This window comes from Candoia aspera, chromosome 3 (assembly GCF_035149785.1).
Source record: "Candoia aspera isolate rCanAsp1 chromosome 3, rCanAsp1.hap2, whole genome shotgun sequence".
In the NCBI taxonomy this organism is placed as follows: domain Eukaryota; kingdom Metazoa; phylum Chordata; class Lepidosauria; order Squamata; family Boidae; genus Candoia; species Candoia aspera.
The window spans coordinates 26,426,344-26,441,101 of record NC_086155.1 but is presented as its reverse complement, the minus strand read 5'-3'; positions in this window follow the sequence as shown (position 1 = coordinate 26,441,101).

Genomic DNA, 14,758 nt, shown 5'->3' with positions numbered 1-14,758 from the left:
AGAAATGAGAATAAATAAAACTTGGATAAATGGAGAAGATGGCATCGGTGGTGGATACAGTCTTCCCTTTCCAGTGTCCTTACTGTATGTTTCACAGTCATCTTGCTGAGTCAAGGAATAGCAAGACTTCATTGTGAGTATAGTTTCTCCTCTAGCAACTGGCTGCAAATTCTAAACCAGCAGAAGGTTAGGCCTTATGGGAGTACTGGAGGGATTCACTGTGCAAATACTTACTCTGAAACACTGAGTTCATTTAAGAGCCTGCTATTTGTTTATTGTCCCCGACTCCCTTCCCTAATTAGATTACTAGTTTATCTGGGATGTGGGTTATATGTCAGTAATATCTACAAGATCACAAGTTGGTGTGGAGGGGAATATTAAGCAAATTTACTGAAGCTATTAGCAGTGTCATTGCACTAGAAAATCAGAAATTGATTGAATTAAATTTAAGAATAGTACAGTAGAGTTGAAGAATTAAGAGTCATGTTAGAGTTTATGGCTGTGGATCTGCACTGATTCAGAAAAAGTAGTGTTAAGTAATATCAAATTTCCACCAACCACATAACAATAATTGTTGATACCTCAGACACCTATGTACAAATACAAGTTTCTGTTACTCAATTAACCACAGAGTCCAGAAACATACAAAAGGAAAGTAAAGCATGCATAAGCAGTGAGTTGACAATGGAGATTCAACACAACTTTGAAGTAATGCATACTAGAACTAACTTAGAAAATCAACTTCATAAACACCATCACTGGGTATCAATTAGCTATAAATGCCCTGGAAAATGATCATGAGGTTTTGATGGACAGTTTACTCAGTGTAAGCATAGTGTCTACTGGAACTAATATAAACAGAAGCAAAAGAATGGAAACCATTAAGAAAAGGATGAAGCACAAATTTGCTTTGACATAATATCCTTATATCTTCCAGTGATGTGCTCAGTGCTATTTACAGGGAAATTATAGCAGTAAAAGGTATAGAAAAGAGAAAAAAAATGCACCTTCCAAAACCCATTGCCAATATGCTAAAACACTTAGTTCATCTTAGTTTAGGGGGGAAAAAGATGAGCAAATGGGAATGGAATAAGGCAGAAGTAGGGAACATGGTGCCTTTCAGATATTTTGTATCTGAAATGCTCACAGTCCCATGGCCATTGATCCTCTGGAACTTACTGAGTGACTTTAAGTCAGTTGTAATCTCTCACTCCCACCTACTACATAGGCATTTTGTTGTTTGTTTTCATTCTGAAGATAAAATTAAGGGAGACCATTTTGAGGTTCCAGAGAAAAAGTGAGATAAAAAATGTTAGAATAACTAAAGGTAGCCATGCTAACTGGTGAAAAATAGAAGTGGATTTCAGGAGGGTACCAGGTTGCCTATCGTTCATATAGATATGATAGTAAGAGCGGAGATAGTGAATTTTCTTTCTCTCTCATAATGTTAAAACTCAAAGATCACTCAGTGCATAGATCAGAGTAAGTTCAGTACATGAGAGCCAGCTTGGTATAGTGGTTAAAGCAGGAAAAACCAGGAGACTGAGAGTTCTAGTCCCACCTTAGGCACAAAGCCATCTGGGTGACCTTTGGCCAGTCACTTTCTCTCAGCCCTAGGAAGGAGGCAATGGCAAACCACTTCTGAAATCTTGCCAAGAAAACTGCAGGGACTAGTCCAGGCAGTCTCCAGGAGTCAACACTGACTAGAAGGCACAAAAAAAAAGAGAGAAAAGGTTCAGAACACAAAATAAGTACTATTTCATGCAGTGCATATGTATCTGATAGAATTGGAATAGTAAATGGTATTCAGTCAATTAAGTCACCCAGAGAAATTACATTTGTGACTAACTTAATGCATTTTGTTAGAACTGGAACTCCTCCACTCCTCCCCCTCCCCATGACAACATTATATTTCTAAAATGCACATATCTATTTTGTTTGAAATCTGGGGATTCTAATATACTGAATGTGCAGTCGAGATCGTCCTTATATCAAAAGCACAGGTGGAAAAAGACTTTCCTTGTACCCTCTTAGAAATCAATAACAAACAAAAACAAAAGTGCATCATGGAAACAAATGTAGTAGTTCCAAATTACTTGAATCAAAATGCAATTCTATATAACTAAGTAAATGAAACTTTTGATAATTAAAATGAATGGGAAAACAGAATTTTCTTTTTCATAGACACAGCTCGATTTTCACAAGAAGTTGTAATTGCAACAGGTTGAGAAATCTATGAGACCTTAGAAAAGCGAGACTCCCATATTCAAAGAAAACTTATCTCTGAATATCAGGAGCTAAAAGTGGTCAGTAACTTAAGGCAGGTGCCTTTAAGCAGAGCTAGTGACCTTTTTGAAGATATTTAACCGAACATTTGGATGTTGAACTGCATGGACCTTCATTCTAATCTAACAAGGCTATTTTTATGCTTATCTCTCATTTTACATACATTGCACCTATATAGAACAATGACAATATTTTGGCTTGACTCTTAACTGGAACCAGTCTAATATGTTCTTTTGCAAATTAAAAAAAAATCAAAGGGAACCTAATGGTTCAAGATGGTCTATCCTCAGGTATCCTTTTCCTTTTTCTGGCAAGATGTTTACTGTTGATTTAACCTGCTGTCTGATTTCACATTTGAGTGGTTCACAACAGAAACAGCAATTGAAGGAAACATTTGGGGGTGGGGGAGAAAGAGAGAGGAAAAAACCATCATATGTCGTAACTTTGACCTTGCTTCTTTCACAGGTGCAAAAGGACTGAGAAACAGTTTGATGTTGGAAAGTTGAACTTCCCAAAGCATTGCAGTCTTCTGATTTCATTAAAAAACATTGGTTCTAATTAAGTACAGGGTTGTTAAAAACAGTACAGCAAAATACACAGACCTAAATAGAGATCTGCCCAGCTAGGGCAACAACAATAATGCCCTACATAAATGTGTCCATGAAGCCACCAGAAATCTAGCTTAACTCAAACAAAACTAATTTTTCAAATGGTGAGGCTATCATTCCTGGACGAGGACTCTGTGGTTCCTCAGGAACTATTAGGAGTTCATCAAAGAAAAGATCATTAATGGTTGTAATGCCACAACTTTTCAACCACTATTCATTTCACTTTGCAACAGGGAAATGGAGGGATTCCAAAGGCATGTCAATTCACACCAGGCTGTAGTATAATCCAACAGAACTATAGTAGTAAAGGTAAAGGTTTCCCTTGACGTAAAGTCCAGTCGTGTCCGACTCTAGGGGGCGGTGCTCATCTCCGTTTCTAAGCCTTGGAGCCGGCATTGTCATAGACACTTCCGGGTCATGTGGCCGGCATGACTACACGGAACGCCGTTACCTTCCCACCGAAGCGGTACCAATTAATCTACTCACATTTGCATGTTTTCGAACTGCTTGGTGTGCAGGAGCTGGGACGAGCAACGGGAGCTCACCCCGCCGCGCGGTTTCGAACCGCCGATCGACAGCTCAGCGGTTTAACCCGCAGCGCCACCGCGTCCCTATAACAGAACTATAGTAGTCAGTGCTATATAATTATATATAATAAAAGAATGCTTATACTAGATCATTACCCAGAAAATGGCAGTGTTCAGAGATCCTTCATGGAAATGTCAACACAAATTGAAAAAAGGGATACCAATAGTTTCTTTTTCTTAACTTCCAAGTGGAGAGGTGTGGTTTTCAAAATCAAAACAGCTGGAGAGGCAACATTTAACCCTCCAATCATTCATATCATGAAGAAGTGATAAAGTCAGCATCACATTATAACCAGGTTTATCTATCCACTAAGCCATGGTTTATTTTAATAATATTTATTGACTCAATCACAATGGCTGGATTCATACAGAATGCTAAGCCATAAAACATGATTTGCAAACCAAAGTGACAAGGTTCACATATTGTACTGAGCCAAAAGCAAATAACAAACTATACTGTATCTTAGTTCAGGCTCACACTCTTCTTTTGGCTTAATGTGTGAAAGCACCCATTATGGTTAAAGCATTATGTGTGAAATGGGTCTTAATGTTTTGTTTGAAAACCATAATTTTAAAAAAAAAGTATAATAAGGGCTTTGGAGACCTCTGACCTTGATTCAACACATAGCACACAAAACCTTTCTTGTGATTTGGGGGTGGGAGTCTTAGCAGAGATAAGCAAGCTTCTTAGTTTCATTTTCAAACATAAATACTAGTGATGCATTTTTCAGTCTAGACCAGTATTTCTCAACCTCAGCAACTTTAAGCTGTGCGGACATCAACTCCCAGAATTCCCCAGCCAGCAGAATATGGCTTGAATATACGACCTACTGTTTTAGTGTATCTAAGCAAACTACAGTCCTGCTTGGAAAGTACAACTTCTGCTTGTAACCTGGAAGTGAATAGCAATTACTTCCTCTATGCTCCCTTTTCTTTGAGTTAGAGTTAAGCAAGGTCATTAATTAGGCTTGGTTGGCAATTTCTCAGGGTGGAAGCACTTGATGTAAGCCCCACTAGGTAGACCAGACAATCAATTCCACAGGAAGTCCAGAACTGCACATTATTGAGATAGGCTCTAAGATCAGAATCTTTCAAGTCTGGCTATGTTTGTAACTGCTGTAAAGAAGATCATAAGTCGCTACTTTAGATTTCTTTCTTTTCTTTCTTTTTTGTCATTCTTTACTTTTCCCCTGGAGAAATGTATGGAGGAAATCAATGCCAACATATTTGTGGACATGCAGTGGGACTCAAAATGTTTATTAAAGCAATATATTTATTAGGTTAGTGGAATATATTGTGGAAGTTATTAAGAGCCGCCCTACATCTTCCCCCATAAATTCAAGCAGCGAGAGAAAATTTTGCAAACTGGCAGCAGTAACTTTTTAAAAATAGTAGTTAAAGCTTAAAGCAAATTTTTCATGGTCTTTATCTAGTAGAGTTATAGCTAAGTTCTTTATAAAACGACCCTGTTACATGAACACAACCATTGTTAACCTTTCTCAGAGGGTCTCCAGATACTGAACTGATTAACAACCAACACTGACCTTTCTGTGCCACTGGAAGATAAGCCAGAATCAGTGCTGCTGCTGGCTGCTGATAGCAGCAATTCCCCAAACAGGGCATTTGGCATGTGGGAAGGTGGAACAGGCAAGATTTCCAGTTCTCTTCCTTTTTTAAAAAAGGGGAGCAGGGGACAGAGCTACATCTAAAGCAGATCAGATACAGATCTTTCTGACCCTTTATTAGTCACATGTTCAAACCATTCCATTTTCATTCCGTTTTCAGACTGTGCTCAAATTATAGCTGTAACCTGTGTGACAACTGTCTTAACTGTAACTCAGCTTGGCTAAAAAAGTGATCTGATTTATACACAATACTCTGTCAGGATTTTAAACCATAGTTTATCAAGTAAACTAGCCATCACACAAGACCCTATGCTGCAAAAAGCAAACTACTTTCTGACTTAGCGTGAGGGCCACTTCCTGCTTACAGAATAACAATGTTCCTAAAATCAGAGAGGTAGGAAATGCATGGGGAAAAAAATTGAAGTTTATTAGTCCTCTCACCACTCAGCTAATCTGCTTTTCTGCAATTCCCTTTCCCTCACACATTATCCCTAATCACAAGTATAATGGAGGCTCCATTTGAGCCCCCAGCTGCATCTCCTTTGGCATTATTCACAAAGCTGTAATTTTCTTTCTAATAAACAATTTTCCCTTGCTCTTTTCAGCATTGATCTTGCCTGAACAGTGAAAGAGAAGTCTTTTTTAAAAATAATGTTGCACATTAATAGATGGAAGCTCAGGACTGGTAATGAAAGTAAAAACCTGGGGCTCTTAACCAAAACATTAAACTACATAAGGACAGAAGCACAGAATTGCCAGTTTTCTTTGTTCTCTTTCAGAAGCAGTCTCTGGAATATGATTACATTCATTTGCAGCTATTTGTTGACATTTTATTTTCCTTCACAAGGGCAAGGTTTGAAATTGTCAACTCTTCTTTCCGTTGTTGGCCTGCTCTAGCAGAGCAATCTTAAGTATACTGTTCAGAAGTACAGTATCCATATGGCTGCAAGATTGCAGCAGCAAGCAGCAGAAAGTATGACCCCCATGGATTGGCAAAAGCAGCTGTGTTAATATTAGGACAGGATTCTCTCCTCTTGATTCCCAGAAATGGAAATGAGATTCTTTCCCAATACTTTTCTGCAGGAAATCCTGTTCCAATTGCTCTTTCATATCACATGCTTCCAGGTGGCATTGGTGGCAGCTGCTTCAGTTAGTCATCCAATCACATCCAACCAGGAGACAACTTCATGCTAATAAATCAGAACTAGATGATTTCACACAACTTGCTAAGCAACAAGCTCTGGTTTATGAACTGTGTTCACAGAACACATTAAGCCAAAACCAGTTCAAGGTGTGAACCAAATAATACGGTAAATAGATTTAAGATGGCATTTTACAATCAATAAGCGTTTTGTTTTCATTAAAAAGGAAAAACACCATTTGAAACATTATAAAAAGTTATGTGAATATTTTTACACTTGAAAAGTCTTTGGGGCACTAATCTAGCCTTTTCAATTTCTCTTTATTTACAAGGAGACAGAATCAGACAGAAATGACAGCATGTAGCCCTGAGTATTATTGTTAGTCTAAAGCGTTCAGCATTCATTGAAAAATGCAGCCAGCCAGTTGTATCCAGATAATCACATCCTGGAAACAGAATATTAGGCTTTGCCTAACCTTTTCTTCTCAATGATAGAAATTATGACAAAAGTGAATATTAGAAATTGTTACCCCTGGAGGAAATCAGTGGTTAAAACGGCCAATATATTTGTTGACATGCAGCTGGGACTCAAAATGTTTATTAAAGCAATATATTTATTAGGTCAGTGGAATATATTCAAATTATTACTTACTGGGTTATTTTGCAATGCCCCAGTCTGAAGGCGTCTGGGCAGAGTACAGCAATAAAGTAGAAGTAGAAGTAGAAACATTAATGGACTTTGGTATGTTAGCAAGCTTTAAGATTAATAATCAGAAGATGAAGATGTTAACAAAAAATATGATAATAGAAGATCAGATAGAACTGATGGAGAAAACTGGTTTTAAGATTGAGAAAAAATTAAAATACTTGGGTATTATTATGACAAATATGAATTGTATGTTATTTCAAAATAATTATGTTAAGACATGGAACAAAATTAAGAAGGACATGTTAAGATGAGAGAAATTGCTAAAATGATGTTTTTGTTTCAGACAATACCTGTTTTGACAACTGATATACCATTCAAGCAATGGCAAAAAGATATATCTAAATTTGTATGGCAAGGGAAAATACCATGAGTTAAATACAAAGTGTTACAAGATGCAAAGGAAAGAGGAGGATTGGGTTTACTGGATTTGAAATTGTATTTTGCAGCATGTTGTCTGGTTTGGATGAAAAAGTGGGTGTTGCTGAGAAACAAAAGACTTTTAGAGTTAGAAGAGCACGACCTGAGGTTTGAATGGCAAGGATATTTATGGTACGATAAAGTTAAAGTTAATGTGGATATTAAAAACCACTTTATTAGACATGTCATACTGAGAGTATGGAATAGATGTAAACCCAGGCTGTCTCCAAAAACACTTCTATGGACCTCAGCACAAGAAGCATTTTACAGAAGAGAAATAGCAGGCATAATTAAACATATACCTTCACAGTATTCACTTCAAAAAATCTGACCACCTCCATTCACATCTGTCTCATCCTTTCCCTTTCCTTTAGTTTCACTGACACAAATCTATTTTTCTTTCTTTTAATTTGTTATATTCTTTACCATTTATTCCACTTTCTTCCCAATTCAATTTTCCATATGCAATGGTTGTCATCATGGTTTTCATGCATAGATATTTATCTCTGTTGCCTATCATGTCTTTGGACAATTGAGGCTTTCACATAATACCTTTTAGTAAGATAAGGAAGGGGCAGACAAGGTTACCAACCTTAGTTGTATCCATGTCACATAAAGCATTCTCTGTTAATAAGTCAGTACTGGTCAGTTTTGGCACATTTTGCCCAACATGTCATATGCAACCAAAGCCCAGTTTTATTGTGAGCATCCAAGCATCCTCACACTATTCTAAGCAAGCTAGGATCACTAATACAGTAACCACCTTGCAAACCAACATACTGCTGGTGATATTCCATCAGCTAGAATGTATAGATAGTCCCTGGTAAGTCCTGATCTAGGTAAATCTAATTGTATGCATGGAGGCACAAGAATGGCATCCACCATCTTGTGTATGCTCCTAATGATAACTGTCAGATTTGCACAAATAAGTAGTGTGGAATTCAACATGTGCCAAAATTGTCATATGCAAGTGTTCCTGGAATGAAGTTCTTGAAAAACCCAGGGACTGCTTGTTTACGAATGTATTAATACACACAGATACCTGCCTAAGATTATGGTCTTAAATGGAGTGTTCAGACTTGAAATCTGATATTTTTGGATCAACAATACCTGCTTTTGAACTATTAACAAAACAGTGAAAATGTGGGATATAAAATTATTTGTCCTAAATAAATAAAATTCAGGTGCAAAAATTCCACCAATTATTTTCCTAAAGCTTGCTCAAGAGAAGAAACAAGAAATAATTATTCATCTTTACTTTTTGTATGAAATTCAGCTGTTAAACTGAAACCTGTCTCCATCCAAAGTGAGATATGCCATTTTCTAGAAAGATAAAAAACAACAGAAATCCGTTCGGCAAAGAAGGATAGAAGGGAATGGTTATTTATTTAAAACAGGAGCAGGCAATGAATGATCATCCAAGTGTTGACAGTTATTTCTAGCATTCTTTATCAATCTCATCCACATTGGAACTAGAATTCAAAAGCATCTAAAGGGCTACCATTGGTCATCCCTGATTTAGAAAGGATCAAATTAAGGTAAACGATGCAACTAATAAGTTATTTTTGTATTCCACTTTCCTCCTGGAAGAATAAATTGTAAGATTACATTAGGATATCATTCACAAGCACTGTTCTGAGTTACTGTGTGCTACTGTTCCACTCATTTCCATTTGTTCACTACTTTTAACTGGTTATTTGCATGTCTTCGTTTGTACATATGTTGCTGGTCAGATCTCAAACATAGGGATAATTTTGCTTCAAACTGCCATCTGTTCTTGGTCTGATGATTGATTGGATTTTATGTCTGTGACTTAAATATGAGGCAAACTCAGCCAGCAAGATATGCATCCTTGAAACATATTCATTTATCATTGTTGTCTTCTATATCCTGTATTCGATCATACTCAAGACTTTTCTTATGGTATTATTTTATTACTATTAGCCTTGGGGAAGTCTCATCAGCTATTTAGTTTAAATTAACTATGCATGTCAATCCTGAAAGCACACAGATTATAAGATTTAAGACTACATTCATAATCTGGCATACTATATCCAGAAGATTCTTTATTTTAAAAATGAAATGATTTTAGTCCACACGGTTTTCTTGGAAGCTTCTTGCTTTATTAAGATGTTAAAGATGTTGTGAAACTGAGCATTTTATTTTGCTGATTAATACAAATTCAGAAGTAAGAGCAACAGGTGAGCAGAAGAAAGTGAGTGGTTCGTTAGGTCAAGTTTATTAGTTATTTATTTAAATTTAGAGGCTACCTGACTCCTGATGGCTCTGGGCAGCTTACACTTTAAAAAGATAGGAACTATAAAATAGAGAAAAAGAACCATGTACAGCTAGGGGGGGAAAAAGTACAAAGCATTCCAAAGATACAATTAACAGGGGACCAGCATCCACCTGCCTCCATGGCCTGGAAGAACAACCAGGTTTTCATGGACTTTTCAAATATTATCAGGGTAGGAACTGTATGGATCTGTGGAGGGGAATATTATTCCTAAGGCCAGACACCATGACAGAGAAAATATGCTTTCGAAGTCCCAATACATGACACTGTTTAATAGGAGGAACCTGGAGCTCACCTAATCTGCCTGATCTTATTGGATGGGCATAAACTGTGGGAGATAGGTGGTCCCTCAAATAACCAGGCCCTGATAAATAAATTTGAGCTCCCAACCACATCTGTCTCAGTGTATTTCTTGGATCTTGGGTCTGTGCTTTAGGCCTGCTAACTCATGAAAATGCAGTATCAGGGTCATCTTTACTCACATGATCTGCACAAACTCAGTCAGATACAATCCTGATCCACATTTCAGGTCATTTAGGTTGATGAGCATGAGAGATAGCATCTTCTCATTCATATCCTCACATTTATGGAACTTCCACAAATAAAGCATTTTCTTCCCTCTATTTGCTTTTAAGCAGGATTTAGAGAACTTGTTCTTTTCTGTTCATATTTATTGGAAAGATGGAAAGTTTTTTTTTAAACGATTGGTTTCTTGTGTTATTCATGAAGTTCAGTCTTAATTTAATTGGTCAAATGTTAAGTACACGTGTTTTCCAAGAAAAGCAGTTTGAATGTCTGTGTGAAATTACAGGTAAATAACTGATCTAGAGAAGATACAGAATTTTTGCCAATCCAGTCTGCTCCTTGCATTCCTGTCTTCATAACTTATGTGTCTGTGTGTGTGTGCATTCAAGTCAGTGTTGACTCCTGGTGACTGTCTAGACTAGCCTTGCAGTTTTCTTGACAAGATTTTCAGAAATGGTTTGCCATTGCCTTCTTGTCAGGGCTGAAAGAGAGAGAGACATCTCATGGTTTCTTGCCTAGTACCTTAACCACTACAACAAACTGATTCTCCTGCATAATAGTAAAACAGGCAATATAGCTGCTAGGATAGGAAAAGAGCAGACTGACACTGTGGGCTGTATTGACCTAATGTAGTAATGTGATGCTTGGTTTGGAGCAAACATGCAGTATGTACCAGGGTTTGGCATGCATAGCAGAGGAAACTTCTACATGACATTGCATGCTGAAATTGGGCTGGGAGTTTGGGAGGATATAGATTTACTTATTGACTTGAGATGGTTATGTCTGGTACCCAGATGAGGAAGGATAGCATTAAGGTTAGGGTTAGAGATACCCTATATTTTCAAATATTTTTCTATATTTTCTGCCATCAAGTGTCCAGATTTTTGTAGCCCAGATCTAAATAAATTCTGCTGCAACATTTTAAAGGTCTAGATAACAATTGTTTAAATTAAAAGGAGAATGGGTTGATAAAAGGACTCTCCCAGCACTACTGGGCTTTATGAATGAGCCACCTGTTTTATCTTCAGAAGCATTAAAATCTTTGGATTAAAAAATCAAATTCAGCTTTCGATTGTGGAATGGCTACATCTTTAGGACACTTAACTAGTGAGTTGCCTGGGAATACTTTTGGGAAGTATACCTGTTTCAGTCCTTTCTCTAGGCCTTCTTTTATCTTTCCCACTGAAATTTCCTACTTTCATGATCTTGCTTCATCCACTGAACATAAATGTAAAATTGGATAGGCTGTGCCTCTACTGTATGGGATTTTGTTAACATTTTTGTTGGACAAAGTAACAGCAGTGAGAGAAGTAATTTAAAGTGAATTTACTAAGCTGACACAAGTATGTAGAGTGACCCAGAAATGTCTCAATACCTATGAGAAAATTCAAACTGGTGTATCTTACAGAGCTTTTAAAATAATTAATGATAGTTAAATATGTGTGTGTCAAACACTTCAAACGTTAATAAATATACTCTATATTATCCCACCAGAAAGCACAGCTCATAAATATAAGCAGGACCTTTAAATGTTAAGCTTTTTTGTTTTGGTTTTTTAAGCAGCCAACTGTGACTTCTCTTGTTCCCTTTAATTTAGCAGTTGAAGACGACCCCACTGTGATGTTCAGGGTCCCAGCACATTTTAAAATAAAGTTATTGCTCCTGTAGCCCAACTTATCTACTTGTGATTCAGAAGCATCTTTGAATGTACAGACACCTTGCTCATCATGGATTAGGCAGGAGGTAGGGATGACGGATAATCTGTTTTCCCATCTCATCTGTCAGAAATAGTCTAAAAGAATAGGTTTCGATGTATGTGGGCAAAGGACATCAGGAAGCTCTCCTGTACAAGTTTCCCTTAAAATAAATTTCTATTATCGCAGTTGTACTTTGCAGAACAATTATTCAATGAAATTATTTCGAATATTAAAAAGTCCCTATTCATGCAAAAACAGTGTAAATAAATAAAATGCACAGTGAGGTAGAAGAAAGTAAGCAAGGCCAAATCTTAGGTGAATTGGTTTTCTATCATATTCGCCTGCCAGCTGTAGCCTTTTATATGAATTCATACAGACACCAGAAATTGGTGATATTGTTTGCCCATGGAGATCATAGCTTTTAACTGTGGTAGGATTTAAGAAAAGGAAAAAACATTACTCTTTGTTTAGCTGATCTCCTCTTGAAAAGGATTGAAAAGCTGGATCTTGTTTTATATTGTTTGAAATACAGTGCATTTTAAGAATTATTCTTTTCAGTTATTACATAGATTCAGTTATTACATACATACATAGATTACATATAGGCACTGGGGATGGTGCACCTTAGAAATCCTCTATATGGGGCATTCTTTGGCTATATGGGCTGCATCATTAAGAGTTGTTGTAACTTGGCATGCAGAAAGGACTGATATATGCCCATTAGTATACCTTGTGGTCACAGATCCACTAAATATAGACTGATCAAACTGCAGGATCTGCAGACTAAAATATGTGACAGCCGTACATATGAGTTTTAAAACCCAGATCTATGTCAGTCATAGGCAAAGTGGAAAAAGCTCAAATTTAAGAGCAAAAAGTTCACTTTCTAGTATCTTACCTCCATGTAATCTTTCATCTCTCTGCACATCACTCTTTGCACATCTCCCAGGCAGGAATGTCAGAGGAGGAGGAGGAGGAGGAGCAAACAATAATTCAGGAAGATGAGTGGAAACAAGTGGCAAGCAAGGGTAGGATTCTACACTGTCTATGCTTTTGTTTTCATTTCACTCATGCAGAAGCATACCATAAAGTCTGAGATAGCTCAAATTACATTCAAAATTCTAATGTGATGTGTTTCTCTTGATTCCACCATTATCAGAGGCCAGCATGAGAAACAAAGTCTTTTTGGTGACTGCTCCCATGCTTTGAAAAAATCTGACAAGGGATACTAGGCTAGGTTTCTTTTTGCCCCCCTTCTCCAACATGCAGAAACAGGGATTAGATAGCTGTCCTAAAGACTGTGGTGGAAAATTGTACATAAATTAAACAAACTAATATACCCAGTGAAGAAAATTGGAAACAATCCAGATAATGGCATGTAGTAATGTGACTCATTAGCAGACCACTTTGGTAGGATGGACATTAGTTTCAAGTCTAAGCCCATCATCAGTCCAAGAAGATTGTGAGTGATGTTTACAACTGTAGTAACTGTTACTACAAATTAGCTGTTCTTATGAATGCTACCTTATCAACCAACTCGCCCATAATTTTTAAGTGGAAAGCGATACCACTGTATCTGGAGAATGATGGATACTGCATTTCTCTCAACTTTATCACAGACTTTTCAAACCACTTTGTATAGAATGAATCTGGTACATTTGGTACAAACAAAATCAGATCATTTCACCTACCATTAGGGGGATGTGGACTAAGCAGTAAGACTTTTTTGTTGTAGCTCCCATTTTTTAGAATTCTTTGCCCTTGGGAGGTTGTTCAGCCTCCTCTGTCCTATTTCATAAAGCTGTCAAAGTAACCTTATTTCACTAGCTTTTAGCTTAAGTTGATGGTTCAATAGTAGTCATCTTGGGGAGGAGGGTATTCATTTCTGTGTGCTTTTTCTTTACATGTTACTTTGTTGTGTGTTGCCCATAGTTTGTAAGTTGGGGCATGTCACAAAAACTGTAAAATAAAAATAAAAAATCAAACAAACAAACAAAGCACACTTAGTTCCTCTGAAGTATAATCAGAATTCACTGCACTGATTTTAATGCCTGTATCAAGACTCTTGTCCACTGTACATTTTGTAGATTTCTCCCATTATTTAATGTCTGGTGCAACAAGGTACAGTAATGAGGAGGTATATTCTAAAAAACTAGGCAGTAACATGGGTATCTTAGTCTCAACTCACCAAGAGACAAGCTTGTGGCAGCTGTATGCAAACTTCAGATGATCTCATTAAGCCTAAAAGTAATATGAACCCAGACCTTATGGCTTTTTAAATGATTATTTTATTAAATATTACAATATACAGATAAAACTAATACAAACTACAAAAGATAAAAAAGAAAAAGTGAAAAAATAACTCAGACCTTATGGATTGCAAATTATAAACTATGTTTTAAGGCTTTGCAGGTCATGGGAATCAAGTTGCTATGGTCTAGTCAACAAAGCAGGGTTAAAACATACAATGACTATGTTCAGTATGTGAAACAAAAGAAAACCAGCCTACAGTATAGGTGCCATATAATACCTGAGCCATTAATACATGAGCAACCATGAAATGCCATATCCGGATTCATCAATTACATCTTTAATCTTCTCCTCCTACCCTCTTCTAATTGATTCCAATACAGAACAGAAACTATTGGCTTTTCTAGTAGCTGCTTGGAGTTGTAGAATGAATTTAGGGATTTCATCTTGATATTGCTTCTGTTTTATGTAGATTAGTGTCTTTTCTATATTGTTGAAATGGAGGTTTAATCATACTTAATATGTAGTAGGAAAAGTTTCCAGGGGCGTATTTTAGAAACGACTGCCAAATTTTTTATTTCTAATCTATTTAACTTGTTGACAAAGATGATACCAGT